This window comes from Lepus europaeus, chromosome 14, assembly GCF_033115175.1.
Source record: "Lepus europaeus isolate LE1 chromosome 14, mLepTim1.pri, whole genome shotgun sequence".
Classification (NCBI taxonomy): domain Eukaryota; kingdom Metazoa; phylum Chordata; class Mammalia; order Lagomorpha; family Leporidae; genus Lepus; species Lepus europaeus.
The window spans coordinates 93,505,829-93,516,622 of record NC_084840.1 but is presented as its reverse complement, the minus strand read 5'-3'; the positions used below and the strand labels follow the sequence as shown (position 1 = coordinate 93,516,622).

At 49.4% G+C, this 10,794-nt stretch overlaps 1 protein-coding gene across 1 annotated transcript in view; it reads left to right on the top strand.

Moving 5' to 3' along the window:
* The first annotated feature begins 787 nt into the window (after positions 1-787).
* Positions 788-10,794, top strand: part of APBB1IP (amyloid beta precursor protein binding family B member 1 interacting protein) — a 98,970-nt gene continuing 88,963 nt past the window's right edge. Inside the window, exon 1 of the mRNA XM_062211167.1 lies at positions 788-882. The gene's annotated coding sequence lies outside the window, so the exon portion shown is untranslated. The remainder of the gene's footprint in view (positions 883-10,794) is intronic.

The following is a 10,794-nucleotide window of genomic DNA, read 5'->3' as shown; positions in this document are numbered from 1 at the left end:
TCTTGTTCAATAAGCGCCTGAACAGATTCTCCTCCTAATGTACGGACTGAATGTCGATGTCTTCCCCTTCCCCGCATGCCTCTGGGTGCACAACTGTACCCCCCCCCCCCAATAAAAAGGAGATCCGTGCAACCCCGTTTGCTAACCACAACCGATGCTAACTCCCCAGCCACTTCTCTCCCCGGAGACGGCACTGCCAACACTCACAGGCTATTTCTCGTGCGCCTCTTGCTACCACAACCGCGGGTCCGCCACCTATTTCTGGGGATTGAGTAGGTGGCCCGGGCTGGGGTGCTCCACTCGCACCCCAGGGAGAGCGGCTAGCTGAGGGCGAGGCGCGCGCCACTGGACGGCGGGGCCCCGGGCCTGCGCCCCCGCAGACCTGCGCCTGGCGCCCCGGGGCGCGCCGAGCCGGAAGCCTTGCTCCCCTGGCGCAGCCGAGGCCTCAAGCAAACACTTAGGAAGACCGTTGCAAAAGAAACCGGCTTCCTCGCCGACCGTGGAGCCTGCCCGTGGCCCCTCGGGTTCCAAAATTTCGAGGTTAGGACGATGGCTGCGTTGGCCAAGGGCCGCGCCGGAGAGCCGCGCCCGGTGCCAGCCAAGGAGGCGCGACCCCGGGTCAGAGGGCGAAAAGCGGCTTCGGACTCCGGGAGCCCGCGGCTCCCACTCGTGCCCGCGGCTGCGTCTCCACCCAGGGGCTCCTCGCCGCTCCGTGCGAGGCGCCACCCCTCTGCGCCCTGCGTGGGGAGGGCAGGGTGACACCACTTCCTCCCCGAGGCCGCCGACCTGCGGCAGGGTGCAGCCGACTGCAGAAGCGCGGGAGACCGCGTCGCCAGCCTGCCGGTGCCCTGCGCCCCGCCGCGCCCCCGCGCAGCCGTCGAGGTAAGCGGCGCCCGTGCGGCGGGGAGCTCGGAGCTGTCACGGGACCGTGTGGCAGGCGCCCGGGGGTCGCAGGCCCCGCGAACGCCAGCTCCCTCTCCTGCCGGGCCCTGGAGGGCAGGGGTCTCCCCGGGGCTGGGGGGCGCGCCGCTCAGCTGCGCACTGGACCCAGCCAGGGGTCTCCCCGGGGAGGGGGGCTCCGCTCATCTGCGCACTGGACCCGGCCAGGGGTCTCCCCGGGGGGCGGTGGGCGCTCGGCTCATCCGCGCACTGGACCCGGCCAGGGGTCTCCCCGGGGAGGGGGGCTCCGCTCATCTGCGCACTGGACCCGGCCAGGGGTCTCCCCGGGGGGCGGGGGGCGCTCGGCTCATCCGCGCACTGGACCCGGCCAGGGGTCTCCCCGGGGGGCGGGGGGCGCTCGGCTCATCCGCGCACTGGACCCGGCCAGGGGTCTCCCCGGGGCGGGGAGGGGCGCTCCGCTCATCCGCGCACTGGACCCGGCCAGGGGTCTCCCCGGGGAGAGGGGCTCCGCTCATCTGCGCACTGGACCCGGCCGGCGCGGGGGTCGGGGCTGGGGCTGGCGGTTTCCTTAGCTTTGACATTTTTCCTGCCCTGGAAGTCGCTGGGTCCCTAGAGCGCACGGTGGGTGGGGATGGGGCGGGGAAGGGTTGGATGCGAATCGGGGCAGGGTCTCTCGGTGTCCACCGCCATGCCACGCGTCTGACAGCGTCTCCTTCCTGTGCGCCTTGAAGACCCCTTCTGGTTTTAAGAGATAACTTCTCCGCTTCGGAATACCAAAAAGATAGATCTGGCTAGCAGGCTCAGGTTTCGGAACCTGGCCGGGCACCAGTGTCCCCAAGGAATGACCCAGCGCTGGTGCCGCTTGCTCGCTCTCTGGGAAGGCGGTTGGTTGGCTGGTTTTTTGTTTTGGTGCCCGCACCCTGCGGAAGTTGAAATGTGTGCTCATTAGACAAAAAGCAGCGAGAGAGGAGGGCGCGTTGGTCACGTCCCCTATAGACGTGATGGCGGGGAGCTGTTCGCGGTTGAAACAAAGACAGGGCTGCCAGCCGACACCTGTTGCAGGATCTGGGCCTCCACACTGAAATTTCCAAAAGGGAACCTTTTCGTGCTGAATGCGCTCTGGGTGGTAGCTTCCCCTCCCGCCTCTCTGAGACGCTGGGACGCCACGTGGGCTGGCCACCCATCCAGGCAGGGCGGCTGGCCTCTGTGAGGTGCTTCCTGTCTGCTCCGGGGGCCTGCGGGCTTTGACGCCTCCAGGATCTTTACCGCGTAGTGATGGGCGTCTTCTCTGGGCTTTGCGGAGTCCTGGGTTCCAGCCACTCATGGCACAAGGATGGCCTTGGCTGTGCTGTTTTAACCTTGCTGGACCTCACCGAACTTATCAGCAAAGGGAGACTAAAGAGCTGTGATATCTAAGAGTGGAGCCAACAGTCATGGGAGAGGATTTCCTTGACTTGTGGGATACCAGCACTCTGGGGGGTCTTGTTTGGGGGGATTTCCTACTAAAAGCGGAGTCCAGTTTCGGTCTATGTATAAGATGGACATTTCCACCTTACTGAAAAAGTGAGAGGGAGTTAGTTAGCACTATGCTGACAGCTCAATATTAGATACTTTAGAAAGTGAAGAAGTGAAGTGTGGGGGGAATGGAATTAAAAGATAGATTTGCGTGGGTGCCAAAAATTTTGTGAAGCCTGTGACATTCACCCTTCGTATACTTTTTTTTTTTTTTTTAAGATTGATTTATTTATTTGAGAGGCACAGAGAGAGAGAGAGGGCTTCCATATGGGATGCCGGCACTGAAGGCAGCGGCTTTACTGGCCCCTTGTAAACTTTTAAAAGATACATGGATTTCCAAATTTTTGCCCCAAAATAAATGTATCTTTTAAATCTTTTCCATATGAATTTCTTGAAGTACCCTCATATTTCAAAAATTTTCAATTGTTGTCTCTCAAGAAACAATTTTATAATGTGAATTTCTTACTGGCATTGGTACTTGAAATCTTATGTAGCGATCATTAAATTGTTTAGTGTTTTTAGATACTAAGAATGTAATCATTTACAAATTCCCTATTTTTTTATATTTCTCCACTTATAAGTAAAACTTTCGCAGTATTTCCATATTCCTTTTTTTAAGATTTATTTTTTATTTATTTGAAAGGCAGAGTTATAGGGAGAGGTGGAGAGACAGAAAGAGAGAGAAAGAGGAGGGAGAGAGAGAGAGGTCCTTCATTCACAAGTTCATTCCCCAAATGGCCACAACAGCTAGGGCTGGGTCAGGCTGAAGCCAGAAGCCTGGAGTGGGTGCAAGGGCCCAACCACTTGGGTCATTTTCTGCTGCTTTCCCAGGCTCATTAGCAGGGAGCTGGATCAGAAGCAGAGCAGGTAGGACTCAAACTGGTGCTCATATGGGATGCTTAACCCACTATGCCACAGTGCCAGCCCCTCCGTGTTCTTATTAGAATGAGCAATTTGTAGAGTTCATTGTCATAAATGTCTGTGTTTGAATTTTATTTAAGCCATCTTCCTTTCTAAGGGCACTATTTTATTTACTTCTAACTTCTTCAATTTTATGTAATTACTTTTATACTTAAAAACTTTCAGCTTGTCCACAAATCCTGTAATAAATTAAGTTTGCATTCCATTGTCACTCAAATGACAATCTTTATGACTGTATAAGACATCCTGAGTTTATTTTATAGGCAGTAAAATGATCTAAGAAGTTCTCAATAGAGAATAATAGAACCATTCTTATTAACATGATTGGTATTTTCAATATGAAAATTTGTGTGTTTTCCATCAGTCTAATAGCAGTCACACTAAGTGGCAAGTAACTTAAAATGCATGTATTCATTATATAAATTTAAGTGTATGAGATTTAAATTTTCAAATGTAGGAGATTAAGATATTAGGTCAGCAGGAGAAGCACCTGGCTCCTGGCTTCGGATCAGTGAGATGCACTGGCCGCAGCGGCCATTGGAGGGTGAACCAATGGCAAAAAGGAAGACCTTTCTCTCTGTCTCTCTCACTATCCACTCTGCCTGTCAAAAAAAAAAAAAAAAGATATTAGGTCGGCACACTGGTTGTATAGTAATTTTATTATGTAACATGGTCACACTGCTCATGAGGAACAGGACTTGAAGAGGGCACTGTTTCCTATCTGCAAAGTGACAATTAGGTGTCTTGAGAAGAGAGAGTGCATCGAGCCACCTCCCTCCAGTACGAGAGACTCTGGTGTACGTGCAGTGGCGCAGGGTAGGTCTTGAGGACACATGCTAGGGACTGGGAGATGGGACCTGCCACCACCACGTCCCCATGGTTAAGACACAGGAAGTGTTGGAATACAATGATTCAGTTTCTCGGAGGTACTAGCAAAATGTCGCAAGACCCTGACAACCAGTTGGCTCCCTTGATCTTAGCCATAGGCATGAGTAGGCAGACACGTGACACTGCTCCAAGGCACCAAGGCTCTGCACCTGCACATTACAGAGCATGATTTCATGGCTCCTTTGCCAACACTTCTAACTAAGTACTGGCTTGAATGTGAATCGTTAAAAATCCTACTAGCAGAGCTGTTTTCTTTCTTCTGTCAACTCATATTCCTCCTTGATTACCAGATAGTAATAGTAAATAATAATTGTTATAGCATTTATTTAACTTATATGACAGGTGGAGTATCCCTTGTCTGAAATATTTAGGACCAAAAGTGTTTCAGATTTTAAAATATCTGCGTGTACAGGATGAGATATCTTGGGACTGGGTCTGAACTCTAAACATGATTTCATTTGTGTTTCATATGTACCATATATATACACACACACACATATATATATATATAATATATACCCCAGGATACACCACATATGTATATATAGATACATATAAATGTAGGCTGAAGGTAATTTTATGCAATTTTTAAAATAATTTTGTGCATGGGACAAAGTTTGTATGTCAAAGCTGAAGGTGCCGGAAGGGTCTTTTTATCCCCTTGGGGACAGTGAGTGGGCTGTGTTGTGCACCTGCATTTTGACTGTGACCTGTCTGTCACATGAGGTCAAGTGTGGCATATTCTGCCCGTGGTGTCATGTCAGCACTCAGAACATTTCAGATGGGAACGTTTGGGATTTCAGCTTTTCAGAAGAGGGACACTCCCTCAACTTTTATATGAGACCCATGCTCATCCTCACAGCCTGGACTTATACTATGATCACTGCCTGTTTCATCATTGAGGAGATGAAAGCACAGAGAAATAAGAAACTCACACAGGGCACGGGATGCGAGCTGACATCTGAACGGGGCCAGACTGAGACCAGGGGGAGGCGCTATGCCAGGGGCTAGGGCTTCCCTGGTGAGGAAAGGTGGGGCTTTCTTCAAGAAACTGACAATCAAGTTGAGAAGATGTAACCAAGCAGGTGTAATTCTGTGGTGGCTATGGGAGGACACACCGGCATCCTACCCCAGATTAGGGTCAAGGAAGTACCCTGACCCAGCCAGAAACCTGCTTTGTTCCACTGGGAAGACAAGACACTGCCGTTGATTTTGAAGTCATTCTTTCTAGATGTGTCTTCTGAAACAATAATCTGCTTCATCGCCAATCAGATGTTTTCATTTTTATTTTTGTTCCAATCCCTGACATCAGCCTGTTAGGTTATGGAAATCAACAAGGCCGTGAGTCTCAGGGTTTTTTTTGTTGTTGTTGTTGTTTGTTTGTTTTGCCTAAGTCTGCCTAGAATCCTCTGCTTTGGTCTCTCCTCACAGACTCACTGGGGACATGGTTGTGGGTGCAGAGGGGAGTAAATGCTAGATCACAAAGCAGGTCCGTTTCCACAGGCTGCAGCTGGCCAACTCAACCCTGGACAGCTGCATCCCATGAAACTGCCAAGAAATAGGAAGTGGTATTAGAACAAGTGACACAAGATTGGATTTATTTGCTCTTCATTCTTTTTTTTTTTTTTTTTTTTTTTTTTTGGACAGGCAGAGTGGACAGTGAGAGAGAGAGAGACAGAGAGAAAGGTCTTCCTTTGCCATTGGTTCACCCTCCAATGGCCGCAGCGGCTGGCGTGCTGCGGCCGGCGCACCGCGCTGATCCGATGGCAGGAGCCAGGTGCTTCTCCTGGTCTTCCATGCGGGTGCAGGGCCCAAGGACTGGGCCATCCTCCACTGCACTCCCTGGCCACAGCAGAGAGCTGGCCTGGAAGAGGAGCAACCGGGACAGAATCTGGTGCCCCAACCAGGACTAGAACCCGGTGTGCTGGCGCCGCAAGGCGGAGGATTAGCCTAGTGAGCAACGGCACCGGCCTCTCTTCATTCTTATATAAAATATTTCAGACATTCAAAAGATGATGTATTACATATAAATAAAAGTATATACACACATGCATATATATATATATATATATATATATATATAAAAAACAGAAAGTAATAATAAAACCAGTGCCTGGATACCTATTGGCCAAACCTATTACCCAATTTAAGAAGTAGAAACACCAGTGCCTCTTCTCCCCTTCTGCCAATGACAGTACCCTATGTTCTGTCTAGAGGTGATCGTTATTTGGAATACGCTCATGTGTTTAGAGCACGCAGGGAGCCAGGGCACTCATTTGCATAGGATGGTGTCAAGAGGGGGATTAGAGGATGCTGGCATAAGGAAACTGGAATTGGAATTCCCACCGACTCTTAGCATGTTCATAGAGTGTGCTGTTATGTAAAGACATCCTTAATTCAATTAGCACAAGACAAAGTGCATTAGAGGTGGTTAAAAGTGCCCCCGGAAATAGTGGCATCTCAATCATGAATGGAGTGAACCCTCATCAGTAGCGATCTATCCTTTCTAAGTGTAATCAAGAATACAAAACGTAGGAACTGCCAACTTTTCCATGTTACTTCGATTTCCACTTTAAATAAAATCCAATTTTCTTCTGTCAAAAGTATTTCCACTTTAAACACAGTTCAGTCATTTTTTTTATTTTTGACAGGCAGAGTGGACAGTGAGAGAGAGAGAGAGAGACAGAGAGAAAGGTCTTCCTTTTGCCGTTGGTTCACCCTCCAATGGCCACTGTGGCCGGCACACCACGCTGATCCGAAGGCAGGAGCCAGGTACTTCTCCTGGTCTCCCATGCGGGTGCAGGGCCCAAGCACTTGGGCCATCCTCCACTGCCTTCCCGGGCCATAGCAGAGAGCTGGACTAGAAGAGGGGCAACCGGGACAGAATCCGGCGCCCTGACCGGGACTAGAACCCGGTGTGCCGGTGCCGCTAGGCGGAGGATTAGCCTATTGAGCCGCGGCGCCGGCCCAGTTCAGTAATTTTTAATCAGTCATCTTTGTTAAGCACTATTTTAGCTGCTTGGGATATGTCAATAGACACCAGACAAAGATCTCTTCATGTGTGGACCTTATGTTTTTACGGGGAGATGCAGATAATAACCAATAAGCGTAATAACTCAATAATATAGGAATGAGTATGTGAAAAGGGCTATTCAGATGACAAAGTTAGGAGTAAGCATTTAGCCTAGCAGTTAAGATGCCCCTCTCTCTCTCTCTCATATCAGGGTGTCTGGGTTTGATTTCCCACTCCGATCCTAGCTCCCGCTTCCTACTAAGGCACGCTGGTGGGGGGGGGGGGGGGCAGTGATGGCTCAAGTGATTGGCTCTCTGCCACCCACATGGGAGACCTAGTTGGAGTTCCCAGCTCCAAGCCTCGGTGCAGTTGATCTCTGGTCACTGCAGGCATTAGCAGAAGGAAACGTTCTCTTGCCCTCTCTCTGCCCCCCTCACTCTCATTCTCCACCTGTCTGTTTCTGTCCCTCTGCCTCTCAAATACATTTTTTAAAATGTTAAATAAATGAGTAAACCAAATTGAGCAAGGCAGAGTTGCAGCATGAAATGAGCTGCTCAGGCGTGACCTCCAGGAGAAGAGAAGATGTAAGCCAAGGTTTGAAGGAGGTGATGGAGTTTACCAAGCAAGAGACTGTCTGGGGACAGAGTTCCATGCAGAGGGCCCAGCCGAGGCTGCAGGCAGGGGCAGCCTGGGGAGCAGTTTGGGGAGCAAGCAGAAAGTCCACGTGCCTCAGGGTGAATGAGCAACAGGAGATGCGGCAGGGGAGGTGTGAGGAGGGCAGGGAGGTGGCAGGTCGCACAGGGTCTCGACTTCTGTGAAGACTTTGGCGCTGAGTGAAACTGAGAGGCCACTGCAGGCTCCTGGGAAGCAGGGGAACGTGATCTGACTTTCATTTCCTGAAAGGCTCACTGTGACGGCTTAAGAATAGACCAGAGGGAGCAAAGATGGAACCCGAGAGACTCTGCCTGCGTCTGAAGCTGGAGCCAGCAGGACTCCCTGGCAGAATGTGTGTACGGGCAGTGAGAGAAGGACGAGGCAAGAGTGACTTCAACATTTTGCCCTAAGCAACTGGGAGGTTGGAGTGGTCATCCCCTGAGATCAGGAAGCTGAAGAGCAGAGGGTCACGAGGTCAGTTTGGGGAGCAGGCACCTGGTGCACTTATTCAGACACTTGGGACACCCACATCCCACGTCAGAGTGCCTGGGCTGGAGTCCCAGCTCTGCTTCGGACTCCAGGTCCTTGCTGATGCACACCCTGGGGGTAGTGGTGACAACCCAGGTTGTTGGGTCCCGGCCACCCACATGGGAGACCCTAGTGGAGTTTCTGGCTCCTGGCTTTGGCTGCTGCAAGCCTTGGGGGAGTCAACCAGCAGATGGGAGATCTCTCTCTGTCTCTGTGTCACTCCATCTTTCAATGAATAGAGATAAATAAGGAAAACTCTAATCTGGAATATGGATATGAAATGTCAGTTGGTAAAAACAGTGTGCCAAGGTCAGGGGAAGTACTTGGGAAGGTACCATTATCATTCCCATTTTACAAACTAGAAATGATAGCTTAGAGAGTTTAACAAATTTGCCTGAGATCACACAGTTTAAGAAATAGGACATTTCTTAAAAACCAGATCTTTGGGAACATGAAGCCTTTAACCATTCTTTCAAAACGTTTTAAATTTATTATGTAACTAAAATAGAAGAGACTCAACTAATTAGTAATATTCATTCTCCATGATAATCAAGACCAAAAAAAATTTTTTTAATTTATTTATTTGAGAAGCAGAATTACAGAGAGAGAGATTTTCCATTCACTGGTTCACTGCTCAAATGGCCACAATGGTTAGGGCTGGACCAGACCAAAACCAGGAACCAAAAGCTTCAACCAGGTCTCCTACATAGGTGCAGGGGCCCAAGCACTTGGGCCATCCTCTGCTGCCTTTCCAGGCACATCCAGGGAGCTGGATCAGAAGTAGAGCAACCAGGACATGAACTAGTGTCCATATTGGGATGTAGGCATGGCGGGAGGATGCCCAACCCACTATGCCACAATGCTGGCCCCCATGAAAATAATGTTTAATAAATGTAAAAGCTGGAAATGAAAATTAGAAATCCCCATACTAGTACATAAATTCTTTGTAGTAACACAGATATTATGCCAAGCAAACCTGTGGCTGTAGGCTTTAAATAAAGACTCAAGGTAGGTGTGTGATGCGGTAATTAAAGTTTTCACTTAAAATGAAGTTTCCTGCTAATGCACACCCTGCACGGCACCAGGTGATGGCTCAAGTACTTGGGTCCCTGCAACCCACATGGGAGACATGAATGAAATTCCCAGTTCCTGGCTTCAGCCTTGCCCAACCCTGTCTGCAGTAGGCATTTGGGGAGTGAATCAACAGCTGAAAGATCTCAGTGTCTAATTTTTAAATAAATAAACATTTATTTAAAAAAAATAAAAACATTCAGAGAGAAAAGGGGCCTTTTCCACAAAAGAGATTTTGTGCCCAGAAGTTACACGTGTTCAGCTTTTCAAAATCTGAGGCCAGATTTGAGAGAGAAGGAAGCTACCTCGTTATCAGCTGGGCTTCCAGTGGGTGCACGCATTGGAGCCGTGCACAAGATAGGCCAGAAGCTGCTGCTGGGCATTAGGAGACACTGGGAAGACGTTAGGAAAGCTGGAAGTGGCAAGAAGTAGCTAGGAAGAGAGATAACTCATGTTTCGTTTATTTCATTATTAACAGGTATCAAGGCAGTGTGATTCTGGAGTGCTTTGAAAGTATTGATCACTATGTTTGTCCCAGGGTGAAAGTCCAGTCTTTAAGTTCATTGTTAGAATTTCGTCACCAAAAGAAATGATAAAGAAATGAAATAGCTGTGTGGTAAGGAGGGGAATCCCGCAAATTCTTCTTCCAGTGAATTCACATCACATTACAGTGTATTGCCTCATTTAAGTTGCTGATTAAGTAAATTTATTTAAGGTTATCATATGTAATATTTATTTGAGAAACAAAAAAAAGAGAAGAGGAGAGGAGAGGAGAAGAGAGGAGAGAAGAGGAGAGAGAGAGAGAGAGAGAGAGAGAGAGAGAGAGAAACACTTCCCATGTACTCATTCATTCCCCCAAATGCCCACAGTGGCCAGGCGTGGGCCAGGCTAAAGCTAGGGACCAGGAACTCAATGCAGTGTCTCCCACGTGGGTGGCAGGAACCCAATCACTTTAGCCATCACTGCTGTCTCCCAGGGTGTGCATTAGCAGGAGCTGCAGTCGGAGGCCAGAGCCCGCTGTCAAACCCAAGCACTCCAATATGGGATGCAGGTGTGTTAACAAGCATCTTAACCACAAGGCTACACAACCCCCCTTACTGCATCTAAGTATTAACAGACTCCTTCATCTCCGCTGATAGCTCTCACAAGTGACACTGAAGTCAACGAACCATTTTGGTTGGACATGTTAATATATTGTTATCTTCCTAAGATATGACTTCCTTCTGATTAAATCCCGTACATGATGTGCTCAGCAAACCAAGCCCTTTCCTTACTGTGTTTGCTAATGCTGTGGCATCATATTT